Here is a 13,817-nt window from a genome sequence, read left to right on the forward strand (position 1 = left end):
TAGGAAGCCAACTCTACCGATTCGACGTCTGAAGTATGCATTAACCGAAGTGTCCTCAACATCCCATCAATAGAGCTTTGGGGGTCCTCATCCGTCTTTGACCCGAAGAATTTCGGAGGTTTCAAGCTAATAAAGTCACGGGCTTTAGTACTCACAGCCCTATCACCATGACCCATACCCTGCCGCTGGGCCTGAGCGACGACTAACTGAGTCAGCAAATAAATGGCCTCTTTCACATCTTGGCCCGAAGCATCTGTGGGGGAACTGGGGGTGCTGGAGTTGGGGCTGAGGCTCCTTCATGCTCCTCTGGAATAGGCAACGAGTGAGAGGACCGAGATGGAACCTCATTCTGGGACTCACCCTTCTCAATAACTGTCGGCGGTACTCTCTCAGTCTGCCTCCCTGTCACTATCTTGCCTTTTTGGGTTGTTGTAGCTTTTCTCTTTATAGGCATCTCTGAAATACATAACACACAGTTAAGGAAAGAGAAATCCTTATATCATGGGTCTATCGCACGATCTATAAAGAAAGAAGGTCATTCATTCCTAAATGCCCGCAGCCTCCTGTTTATAAATGTGGCGCGCAACACACCCATAAACAAAACTCTACTGGACACGGCTCGTATACACACCCTAGAACGAAACTGCTCTGATACCACTTTTGTCACGACCCAACCAGAGGGCCATGATGGGCACCCGAAGCTAACCCACCGGGCACCTCTCATCATACTTCCACAATCATATCTAGGTGAGCCACATGGCCTATTCATAATCCATATGCATCAATAATACCATTTTCATCGAGCTAAGGCACTTTTATATCGCGTCAACAACTATGCCCATATATGTATATACACAAGCCGACAAGGCAATCAAAATGAAATACAAAATATGAGCCGACAAGGCTAAGAGACATCTAGCTATACACAACTATCTACGAGCCTCTAGAAAGAGTATGCAACATCATAAAGACGGGACAGGACCTCGTCATGCCCATATATATACATAAAAGAATAGTACCAACAGCTGCAGCTCCGAATCGAATGGAGCTCCTTTAAGTAGTCTCTGAATAGCAGCCTAAGAGTCAAGTTTGTCTCCCTGTCCACCTGCGGGCATGACGCGTCCGTCTAAAAACAAAAGGACGTCAGTATGAATAATGTATTGAGTATGTAAGGCATGAGCAATAACATAATAAAAGCAGGGGGGACAACATGAGATAGAAGAGCCATTTATACCTCTTGAGACGTTCATCATATTTACTTACTTCTTTCTAAGAAGACCTTCCATACATATACCCATACATACGTATATAAATATCATTATCAATATAACATACCTGGCCTTAATAGGACTTGGTGTTATCATACCCAACTGATTAGTGGTGTGCATAATAGAGATCATACCCGGCCGTATAGGACTCGGTGTTATACATATCTTTATATATTTATATATATAGAATTACATAAGTAAGAGCAATATCGTCATCATACTTTTCACTATATCTTCCCTTAGAGAAACAACTACTATAGGATGGAATCAATGACATCATGAAAGTATCAAGAACTATGAGCTTTTGTGATTCCAGGAATGTAGTCATCATCGAAGACATTATAGATTTCACGTGAAGTTATACAACAATGGGATCATGCCTTAAGGAGGAAGGGTTAGCCTTACATACCTTTATGTCTTCTTAACTACTTAACGTTCACCTCCAAAGCCCGAGAAATCTACATTTAAGAGGGTTCATTGCAAAGTTAGGTCTCGAAGACACTCTCAAGTCCAAGCTATTATAATTCGTAAGCTAGCGAAAATTAGGCAGCATTTCCCCAATTTCATCTACTTCTACCAAATTTCAAAACAACTCCCAAACAACAATGACATTATTAACAATACCATAATCAATAGGCTTCATTCAAGCTAAACATCATCCAATCCTCGAAACTCCTTTTCAAGATCATTCATAACAATAGCTACAACACAACACCATATATACTTACATACAATACTTCCTCAACATCATTAGCGCCACCCACAACAGGATTATGCTCATAACATGGTAAGAATCATTATTCAAATTAACTTATAGCTCACAACATCCTCAAGTTCATACTTGAACTCTAGTTTTCACTTTTCTTCTTTCAACCACATGGTATAACAATCAAACAACCCTAACTATATACAAAAGATGTAGAAACTCACCTTAATCACTCAAGAACAAGTCTTGGATCAACTTACTCCACTAAAGTGAAGTCTCCAACATCAACACCATAGGCAAATCTTGAGTTCCACAAACCCTAGCAAGCTTCTTAGCACTTGAATCTTTTGATTCTCTTAGATTTGGCTTGGTTTAGTTTATGGACTTGAAGAGAGGTTTTTGGAGAGCCCTAGGATCTGATTTGGGGAGAAAATGAACTCAAATGTGGTGAAATGAAATATATAGTGCGTAACTTAAAATCTCGTCGGGCAATCCTACGCCCACTTTGACGGACCGTCAAAATTCCTACGGCCTGTCAAAGTGCACCGTTAAAATGCCCAGCCCAACATGGCTTACTGTGACTATTATATGGTGGTGCTTCACCATTTGACGAGCCGTCAAATGTTCTACGGTCCGTCAAAGTCCCCATCCAATAAGTTGCTCGTTTCGATTCGTTTAACTTTTAATCCTTATGGAACCTTCTTGGCACTTCTGTAACACTTCATTAACCATCTAAGGGGACCTATAGATCCTTCTCAAGTCATTACTAAACAAAGTATGACTCAATTATTGCAAAATCTTTCCAAATATGAGTCACATTCTACTTCCTTCGACGAACTTAATTTCACCGACTCATATAACTTCAAAATGTTGTGGTATGAGCTTAAAGTTATAAATTACTCTCCTTAACCTCACAAGGACTTCATGTCCCCTTTGGGCCTATGTTAGTCTACTCATAATGCAAACAACTTGAACTTGCGAGATGTAACAATGGGCTTCCCCCAAAATCTATCAACGTAACCCTATGACATCCGGAACACATAATTTGCCTCGATACCTGAGAACTCCATCTGTAGAAATCTCAAATGGTAAATTTTTCTTCTGAGGAAGTGTACCTCTGTAATGGGTTTTCATTGGGGTCCTCATATTGTCTCTTTTTCTCCCCCACTACTAAGGATGGGACAGCTGAATTCTGGACAGCGAGTCCCGTATTACCTAAGTCCATCAAGCGAACTCCGAGGCTGGCTACCTATTGAAGCTCACGGGCTAACTCCCTCTTCTCTGGCTGAACATCACATAAACTGCCCATGGATTAGCGGCTAAGAGCATCAGCTACTACATTCGCTTTTCCAGGATGATATAAGATACTCACATCATAATCCTTTAATAACTCCAACCACCGTCTTTGCCGTAGATTCAACTCCTTGTGCTTGAAAATATACTAGAGACTCTTGTGGTCCATACAAATATCAACATGAACGCCATATAAATAATGTCTCCACATCTTCAATGCATGAATAACCACAGCTAACTCTAGATCATGGGTCGGGTAGTTTTTCTCATGTTTCAGTAATTGCCTTGAAGCATAAGTAATCACCTTAACATGTTGCCTCAACACACAACTTATTCCAACACCTGAAATATCACAATAAATAACATAGCCCTCCGGTCCTTCTGGAAGTGTCAAGACCGGGGCCGAAGTCAATCTGTTCTTTAGCTCCTGAAAACTGCACTCACAAGCATCTATCCACTGAAATTTAGCTGATTTCTGAGTCAACTTCGTCAATGGTACAGAAATAGAAGAAAACCTTCTACAAATCTTCTGTAATGACCTGCCAAGCCTAGAAAACTATGAAACATCTGTAATTGTTATAGGCCTTGGCCAAGTCTTCCCAGCTTCAATCTTCTGGGTATCCACCTGAATACCATCAGCTGAAATAATATGCCCAAAAAAAGTTACAGAATTCAACCAGAACCCACATTTTGAAAACTTTGCATATAGCTCCCGGGCCTTAAGAACTCTAAGGACAACACATAAATGATCTGCATGTTCTGCCTCGGATCGAGAGTATTCCAAGATATCATCAATAAACAGAATCACAAATAGATCTAGAAAAGGCCTGAACACATTATTCATCAAATTTATGAATACCGCTGTTGCATTAGTCAATCCAAACAACATTACTCGAAACTCAAAATGACCATATCTAGTTCTAAAGGTTGTCTTCGGAATGTCCTCCTCCCTGACTCTCACCTGGTGGATGAGCTGAGAGTTTAGAGAACTGCAGCCTTGGGCCACCTCTGAACTCACTGTCAAACCCTGAAAACTTGGCCTTCTTGCTCTGACCCCTATCACCATGGCCCGCATCCTGCTGCTGAGCCTAAGCGGCTACTAACTAGGTCAGCAAAAAAATGGCCTCTCTCATCTCCTACCCTGAGGCATCTGGTAGAGGAAGTGGGGGTGTTGGAGCTGGAGCTGAGGCTCCTTCGTGCTCCTCTGAAATGGGTGGAGTATTAGAGGTCCGAGATGGAACCTCATTCTGGGACTCACTCTCCTCTATGTCTGCCGGCGGTACCTGCTCGACCCCCTCCTACTTTTCACTGTCTTGCCCTTCTGGGCCGCTGTTGCTTTTCTCTTCACGGGCATCGCGAAAAACGTAACACACGATTAGGAAAAGGAAAATTCTTATATCATGGCTATATTGTACGATCTATGATGAGGAAGAAAGGTCAATCATTCCTAAATGACCCGCAGCCTCCTGTTTATAAGTGTGGCGCACTTCACACCCATAAACAAGACTTTACTGGACACGGCTCGTAGGCAGACCCTAGGATGAAATGCTCTAATACCACTTTTGTCATGACCCAACCGGAGGGCCATGACGATTACCCGGAGCTAACCTACCGAGCACCACTTAACATACTTCTCATTATCATTAAGGGTGGACCATGAAAGATAACTTATGAATATCATGATCTAAAATAGCTAAATTCGCAAAGATAATAGCTCGTCTATATGATTATCATCAACTAAGCCCACACACACAGATATATATATATAGGCATACATGCCGACAAGGCTGCCAAAATGATAAACAAGAAATGAGTTGATAAGGTTATAGGACCTCTAACTATACACATATGTCCACGAGCCTCTACAAGGAGTGCATAACATCACAAGGATGGGACAGGACCCAGCCATGCCCATATGTGCACAAAAGAATAGTACCACTAGACTGTAGCTCTAAGGCAAATAGAGCGTTCCTGAGAGATAGCTGATGACACATCTAAGAGTCTGATTCGTCCCGCTACCTACCTGTGGGTATGAACGCAGCGTCCACAAAAAAAAGAGAGGTCAGTACGAATAATGTACTGAGTATGTAAGGCATGAAGCATAATACAATAAACATATGTCGTAAGAGGAGAAGATAAGAATATAACCTGGCACCTTGACTTATCGAAGTACTCTTAGTATACACATACGTAGACATCTACTCTTATACTCTGGAAACAACAACTACGCTCATATGCAATGATATAACTTATTATCTTAACGTTATCTGGCCCTGTGTTGCGGAACGTGCAACTCGATCCATATATAAGGTATATGTTGCGAAACGTGACAACCCAATCCATATATAATGTATATGTTGCGGAACGTGCAACCCGATTCATATATAATGTATATGTTGCCGAACGTGCAACCCGATCCATATATAATGTATATGTTGTCCATCCTCAACTTATATAAATTACTATCACATTTCTATTTAACTTTTTAATGTCGAATGAATACTAAGTGCATATAAGTCCCTCCGGAAGTATACCATAGTGTTCAGGAAGTTATCTGATTAACTATACCTTATCTCGAGAACCAAATCCAACATTTGTTTCGTAAATGATAACTTTTCAATTCTGGTACATATTTGAATTCACTTGAATAGCGCAAGGTAATTCTATTCCCCAACTTTCGTCATATACCTTATGTCATCTGTTACACCTCGAAAAATTTTATGTCGTTGCACACTAAGTAGAATAACGTAGGAAAAGAAGTACACGATCTTCTACAAGTAAGAAGTAGTATTTAATGGTTCTAATTAAGATTTCAAAGACGATGGACGCAAGAAAAGGAAGTTCGTCAAGAAAGTCGAAGTATATGTTGTGTTCGGAAGAGTTTAGTAAATCGAACTAATGGCGATTTAATAATGTCTTAAGAAAAAGACATAAGCTCCTTATATTGCTAATAAAGTTTAAACAAGTGTTAAGAAGGTTCCATAAGGATTGGAGATCAAACGAAGCGACGGAATTAATTTCGGGAAAGTGGAGTTATACGACCACTTATACGGTCCGTATAAGGGGTCCGTATAACCCAAAAGGAAGGATATTTTCCATGATGGTGAACCACGGTCACTTATACGGACCGTACAATGTTATACTGACCGTATAAGTATCTGTATAACACCCGACGAGCTGAGTAAATTTCAAGTATATAAATGTGTTCCCACCTTCATTTTCTCATTCTTTCCACTACTCCACTTCTCTCAAGACTTCTAGAGGGTTCTACATATTTCATAAATACCAATTCAAGGAAAATCAAAGATCAACTTCATCAAACCAAGGAAATCAAGTGTAATGGAGCTCTCTAGGGTTGTTTGAAGTCAAGAATCTCTTGGAAGTTGAAGCTAGGGATTTCTTCAAGTGGAGTATTTCTATCCAAAACCCATTCCTACTCAATCAAAGGTAAGTTTTATGATCAAATCATGTCATTTAGACTATTGAGGGGTTGAAAGACTTGGATTATGGAAGGAAATAGAAAATGGGTTACAAATATGAGAATAGTGACGTTGTTGAGTAGTAGCTTAGGATGAATCATGATTCTTTATATGTTACGAGTATAGTTATGTTATAAATGATATTAAGAGTATGGAAGAAGCATTATATGAGGACGAAGGTAATGTTGTATTATGACCATGGTTATGGAGGCCCTTGAAATGGAAGTAGGAGAATTGAATAATGTGTGGTTGATGAATATTATTGATTATGATATGATAAATGTTATTAGTGATGTTTGGGAGTTGTTATAAGATATGGAGAAAGTTGTATAAACAAAGGAGATGTTGCCCAATTTTCTATAGCTTTAGTTCAAGCATGTTTGTGTTATCGATTATCTAATATTAGTACAAACTCTCTTGAAGGTAGAAATGTGAATATTGGAGAGGAACATTCAAGTGATAAAGTAGCTAAACAAAAAGGTATGTAAGGCTAGTCCCTTCTTCCTAAGGCATGACTGATAACGTCCAAATTCACCCTATTAATTAAAATGAGTACGGTCGTATGCAAATATAATTTACCAACTATGAGTCGGGGTCGAATCCCACAGAGAACAATATATAGGCGATTAGGAAAAGTATGAAATTTTCACCAACTAAGCTAAAGCCAAACGATGGATAATGTTTTGATTTTTGGAGAAAATTATAACTAATGCGAAAATGTAAACTAACCTAAAAAGCAAGTAAAATGATCAATGGCCACAAGTATGGATACGAGGAAACTACGCTCAAGTAACGATCCAATGTATTTCATGATTTACGAATAATGGTGAGTTTATATTACTTAGCCTCGGATAATGACTCTAAATTAGCTTCTTCCGAAGACTAACTAGACTACCTAATTGAATATCCCTAAAGCAATTAGGAGCATTAAGAACACCCGACTATGGCTACAAGTGGTTTCGCCTATTCCTAGGTCGAATTCCATTAGATGAGGGTTAACGCCCCAAATTCTTGTTAATTAATCTTTCCCAATCTCGAGTTTGCCTCTTCCAAGTTTAAACCGAAATAAATGGGCAAGTCTTAGGGTTAGCTACTCCTTAAGAATCATTCAAGTGAGATTAATTAAAACAACAATAACCCACTTCATTAAGAATAAAATCATTCAACACATAAGCAAAACAAGAGATTCAATCCAAACATAAACAATGTATACTTCCATAAACAAGGTTCAAGTATTGAAATGAAATACCACACACCTAAATATTCAATACAAAACAAGGAATTGAAGAAAGGATTAAGAAATATCTCATTAAAGTGCCTCCAATCTTCTCCTCCAAGGTGTTGGTGATGAAACCCTAGCCTCCAAGGACTTGTGTTGTGCCAAAGATGAAAATGTTTTGCCCCCTAGTCTTCCTTTTATGTTTCCCAATTTTTCCAATTAAAAAAAAATGACAAAATATGCCCCAGATTTTCGTTTTTGCAGTTCTGCCCGTTTTTTGCAAATCTGTCCCGTTTTTGCAAAACTGTCCACTTTTGACAGTTTTGCAAAGCGTGCGATTTGTCCAATTTGACCTCTTTTTGACTTTATTTTCACTTGGTTTCTTCCGATCACTTCTAAATCACATAAACCTGTAAAATAGATGTAAATGATATTAAATGCACTATTTTCTCAAGCAAACATAGCAAAAATATAAGATTAGAGAAGAGATAAGTTGGTAAAATACCAACTTATCAATGACTCTTATGGCATGAATCGTCCTATTTTTCCATGACTTTCTTACATTCTAGAAATTATGAGTCTATGATTATAAAGAGCTTCACACGAGATAAAGACAAGAGATATGTTACAGTATGATAATGATGATGAAGAGTTTAAGTCTAAAGATTATAAAGCCCATGATATGATGTTTCTACAACGCTAATGATCCTAATTATGCTTCTTTGATGTTGTTCATTGTGATACACTCACCTTATAATGCTAGTTCCTTCAAGGTGAGGCAGAATGGTTATGAATACTCCATAATGGAATCGGGGATTCATGACCTTACGTCACCCCGATAGAGATATAGTTGTATTTGGGTTTTTATGCATGATTCATGATAGGTATATGATGATATTACACCATGCCTATATGGTCGGGCAAACACCGCTAAGGCGAGCAGCGTACACACCATGTTCAGATGGCATGGGCAGACACCACTTGTGGGCGGCATGAGATGTTTACCCCGGACGCGTGCTAATGATGATCACACCGTACCTACATGGTCAGGCAGCTTATATATGCATACATGATATGATGATGTTTATGAAATAAGTTAGCATGCATTATTCAGTCTTAAGTGATAGTCAGTTACAGGTTGTTCCTTACTTGATGACTCCTTATTTCATCGATGTATTATTGTTGTTTATGCCTTACATACTCAATACAATGTTCGTACTGACGTCTTTTCTTTTTAGACGCTGTGTTCATGCCCACAAGTAGACAGGGAGGTGGCCCAGATTCATAGGAGCCGATTAGCAGGTTTTCAGGAGCACACCATTATTCCGGAGGTGCTATTTTGATACATTATTTTGTGTACATATTTGGGCACAACGGGGTCCTGTCCCATCCTTATATTTAGTACTCTAGTAGAGGCTCGTAGATACATACGTGTGGGTAAATTGTGTCCCATGATTATGTCATACATTTTTGTATATCATTTTTCTAGCCGTACGGTCTTTTGTATATCTATATATAGTTTTGAGTTTTATATATGTTCAGGTAGAGTATGATGAATAGTCTAATGAGTGGTGCTCGGTAGTCAGCTCTGGGCACCCGCCATGGCCCCCTAGTCGGGTCGTGACAAAAGTGGTATCAGAGCAGTTCCGTCCTAGGGTGTGTCTACGAGCCGTGTCCAGCAGAGTCTCGTTTATGGGTGTGAAGAATTTGTAGATGACTTCATCCGCCACTATTTGCCACCGAGGTTCGAAGGGCCCGAGCTGACAGGTTTTTGAATCTAAAGCAAGGGAATATGAGTGCTCGGGAGTATAGCCTTCACTTTAATTCATTGGCTAGATATGCTCTGACTATGGTGGCCGACATGGGAGATAGAGTGCATAGGTTTGTGAGTGGCTTAGGGCCACATTTGTTTAAAGATTGCCTGACAGCTTCATTGCAAGAGGGGATGGATATTTCTCGTATTCAGGCCCATGCCCAGAACTTAGAAGAGCAGCAGCATTCGCAAAGGGGTGAGCGCGATATTGATAGAGGGCAGAGTAAGAGGGACAAATCTGTTGGTGTCAGTAGCGACTATAGAGGGGGATCGAGACAGTCGTATTCTAGATATTCAGGCCAGTCGGCGACTAGTGCACCTCCTCGGTTTGCAGGCAGGAGATCTGATCGCCCCGTTCATTCAGGATAGGGTCAGAGTTCAAGAGTCTTAGGTTCTCAGTTTGGAGGTGATCCTAGCCAGCGGAGACCACCAGTACCGCGATGTAGCCAGAGTGGTAGATTACATTCTGGACAGTGTCACCGAGGTTCAGATGCTTGCTATGCTTGTGGCCAGGTTGGGCATATGAGGCGAGATTATCCATCGATGAGCGGTAGAGTTGGGGTTCAGCCCATAGGATCAGCAGCTGGTTCTTCTTTTGTGCGCTCGATAGGGCAGACTCCCCTGATTCCAGCAGGTCAAGGTAGAGGTAGAAGGGAAGCGTCTAGTTCAGGTGGTACCCAGCCCCGTATTTATGCTCTAGCCGGACGATAAGATTTTGAGTCCTCCCCGGATGTGGTCACAGGTATATTATCTATATTCTCTCATGACGTCTATGCATTGATAGATTCGGGTTCCACGTTATCTTATATTACTCCTTACATTGCTGACCGTATTGGGGTAAAACCCGAGCCAATTAAGCCTTTTGAGGTATCTACTCCGGTTGGTGATCCCGTATTAGCTAGACAAGTATACAAGAATTGTATAAGTGTGGTATGTAATCATCAGACCATTCTTTGATTTGATTAAGCTGGAAATGTTAGATTTTGATGTGATTATGGGTATGGATTGGTTGGCCTCTTGTTATGCCAATGTCGATTGCCGAATGAAAGTAGTTCGATTCCAATTCCCAGGAGAACCCGTGCTTGAATGGAAAGGTAATACAGCGTCTCCTCGAGATAGGTTTATTTCCTACCTTATGGCAAGGAAGATGATAGCAAAAGGCTGTATTTATCACCTAGTTCGAGTTCATGACACTGAAGCAAAGTCGTCGACTTTTCAATCTGTCCCGGTAGTGAGTGAATTTAAGGATGTATTTCCAGATGAACTCCCAGGCCTTCCTCCAGAAAGAGATATTGATTTTGCTATTGATGTGTTACCGGACACCAAACCTATTTCTATTCCTCCTTACCGAAGGGCGCCTGCAGAATTGAAAGAGCTAAAGGCACAACTGAAAGATTTGCTTGAGAAGGGGTTTATTAGGCCCAGTTCGTCACCTTGGGGAGCACCAGTTCTATTTGTGCGAAATAAAGATGGTTCTTTACGAATGTGTTTCAATTATAGGCAGCTGAATAAGGTGACAATAAAGAATAAATATCCTCTCCCGAGAATCGATGATTTGTTTGACCAATTACAGGACGCCAAGTGGTTTTCCAAAATAGATCTGAGGTCAGGTTATCATTAAGTGAGAGTTAGAGAGGAAGATATCCCTAAAACAGCTTTCAGAACGAAATATGGCCACTATGAATTTCGGGTAATGTCATTTGGGTTGACTAATGCTCCGGCAGTGTTTATGAATTTGATGAATAATGTATTCAGGCCTCTCTTAGATCTGTTCGTGATCATGTTCATTGATGATATTTTAGTATACTCTCGGACAGAATCAGAGAATGCAGACCATTTGCGTATCGTCCTTGGAATTCTTCGGACTCGTGAATTGTATGCAAAATTTTCGAAATGTGAGTTTTGGTTAAATTCTGTTACTTTTCTGGGCCATATTATTTCAGTTGATGGCATTCGAGTAGACACTCAAAAAATTGAAACTGTGAAGACTCGGCCAAGGCCTACAACACCTACAGAAGTCCGTAGCTTTTTAGGATTGGCTGGCTATTATAGAAGATTTGTGGAAGGGTTTTCCTCTATTTCAGCACCATTGACGAAGCTAACTCAGAAGTCAGCCAAATTTCAATGGACTGATGCTTGTGAACATAGTTTCCAAGAATTAAAAGACAGATTGACTTCAGCCCCAGTCCTGACACTCCCAGAAGGGCCAGATGGTTATATTGTGTATTGTGATGCCTCTGGTGTCGGATTAGGCTGTGTGTTGATGCAACACGGTAAAGTCATTGCCTATGCTTCAAGGCAGTTGCGAAAACATAAAAGGAATTATCCGACCCATGATCTTGAATTGGCTGCGGTTATCCATGCATTAAAGATGTGGAGACACTATTTGTATGGCGTTCATGTTGATATTTATACCGATCACAAGAGTCTCCAATATATTTTCAAGCAGAAGGAATTAAATCTACGGCAGAGGAGGTGGTTAGAACTACTGAAGGATTATGATGTAAGTATTTTATACCACCCTGGAAAGGCGAATGTAGTAGCTGATGCACTTAGCCGCAAATCAATGGGCAGCCTATATGAGGCTCCTCCAGAGAAGAAAGAATTAATTCGTGAGCTCCACCAGCTAGCCAGCCTAGGAGTTCGTCTAATTGATTCAGGCAGTGCAGGAATTGATATTAATAATCCGACTGTTTCATCCTTGGACATGGAGGTGAAAGAGCGTCAATATGAAGATCCTCAGTTGAGCCACTATAGAGATACATTTCATGAGAAGGAGAAGTCTCCATTTGAAATTTCTATAGATGGAGTTCTTAGATATCGAGACAGGCTATGTGTTCCGGATATTGCGGAATTACGTCGTCGAATTCTGGAAGAAGCTCATTATTCTCGGTATTCTATTCATCCAGGAGCGACAAAAATGTACCACGATCTCAAGTTAATGTATTGGTGGGATGGAATAAAGAAGGATATAGCAGAATTTGTAGCTCAATGTCCAAATTGCCAACAAGTGCAAATCGAGCATCAAAAGCCCGGAGGATTATTGCAAGCTATGGAGATTCCAACCTGGAAGTGGGAAGTGATCAACATGGATTTCATTGTAGGGCTACCTCGTTCCTGAAGCAAGTATGACTCCATATGGGTGATTGTGGACAGACTCACGAAATCAGCTCATTTTCTTCCAGTCAGAACCACATATTCAGCAGAAGATTATGCGAGGTTATACCTTAAGGAGATAGTGCGACTCCATGGTGTCCCGATGTCTATTATCACAGATAGAGGAGCACAATTTATAGCCAAATTCTGGAAGTTTTTCCAAGAAGGTTTGGGTACTCAGGTAAGGCTTAGCACAGCATTTCATCCCCAAACGGATGGGCAAGCCGAACGCACTATTCAGACCTTGGAGGATATGTTACGGGCATGTGCGCTAGATTTCGGAGGCAATTGGGATGAACATTTACCATTTATCGAGTTTGCATACAACAATAGCTATCATTCCAGTATTCAAATGGCCCTGTATGAAACTCTATATGGAAGAAAGTGTAGATCCCCAATTGGATGGTTCGAAGTCGGGGAGACACAATTAATAGGTCCAGAATTGATTCAACAAGAGATGGAAAAGGTCAAGGTTATCCGAGATCGATTAGAGACAGCCCAAAGTCGCTAGAAATCTGATGTGAATAACCGACGGCGAGACTTAGAATTCCAAGTTGATGATTGAGTATTCCTAAAGGTATCACCGATGAAAGGCGTGATGAGGTTTGATAAGAAGGGAAAACTAAGTCCTCGGTACATTGGACCTTATAAAATTGTCTGCAAGATAGGCCAAGTAGCATATGAACTGGATTTACCCCCCGGAACTTGAAGCAGTCCATCCAGTTTTTCATGTATCAATGCTCCGTAAATTTATTGGGGATCCAACTAGAATCATGCCGATTGATGATGTTCAACTGACGGAAAAGTTGGCTTATGAAGAGGTACCCATTACTATACTAATAGGCAAGTACGGAGACTTAGAAATAAAGAAGTAGCTTCAGTC

This window comes from Lycium ferocissimum, chromosome 12 (assembly GCF_029784015.1).
Source record: "Lycium ferocissimum isolate CSIRO_LF1 chromosome 12, AGI_CSIRO_Lferr_CH_V1, whole genome shotgun sequence".
NCBI classification, from domain to species: domain Eukaryota; kingdom Viridiplantae; phylum Streptophyta; class Magnoliopsida; order Solanales; family Solanaceae; genus Lycium; species Lycium ferocissimum.